Below are 499 nucleotides of genomic sequence, written 5' to 3' on the forward strand. Positions count from 1 at the left end.
AGGGAGGGGGGGGGGAGAGAGAGAGAGGCCAAAAGCAAAATACACATTCAAAAAGTGAGATAGGTGTTCTTTACACCCTCTGTTTTCATAGCTGTGGTCGTCAGCTGTGGCTGCTCTCCTCCAGCTATGGCCACTCTGCTGCTCTCTTAGTTCCTCCAGTCAGTCGCCTGGTCCAGGCCCCAGTGCTGGCGAGGAGACTGTGTCAGGGGAGCCACATTCAGACACAGGAGACCAAGTTCAGTGACACAGATCTGGTTTATTGCAGGAAGGCAGAAGCTTATATACGGGTAGTGGACCAATCACAGCACAGCAAGTACTTTAAAGGTGAGGTATCCAAGGGTGGTGCACAGTACAGCATGAAGTTTAAAGGTGCTGTATCCGAGGGTGGTGATTAGTTAGTGGCAAGCTCTAGGCATCAGTCTCATGATCTGCAAATGGGAGCAAAATGCCACAAGGCATTCCTTGTGGCTCCAGCCATTGGGCCATTGCCCCAGGCCTG

This window comes from Nannospalax galili, unplaced genomic scaffold, assembly GCF_000622305.1.
Source record: "Nannospalax galili isolate Female #2095 unplaced genomic scaffold, S.galili_v1.0 scaffold918, whole genome shotgun sequence".
NCBI lineage: Eukaryota > Metazoa > Chordata > Mammalia > Rodentia > Spalacidae > Nannospalax > Nannospalax galili.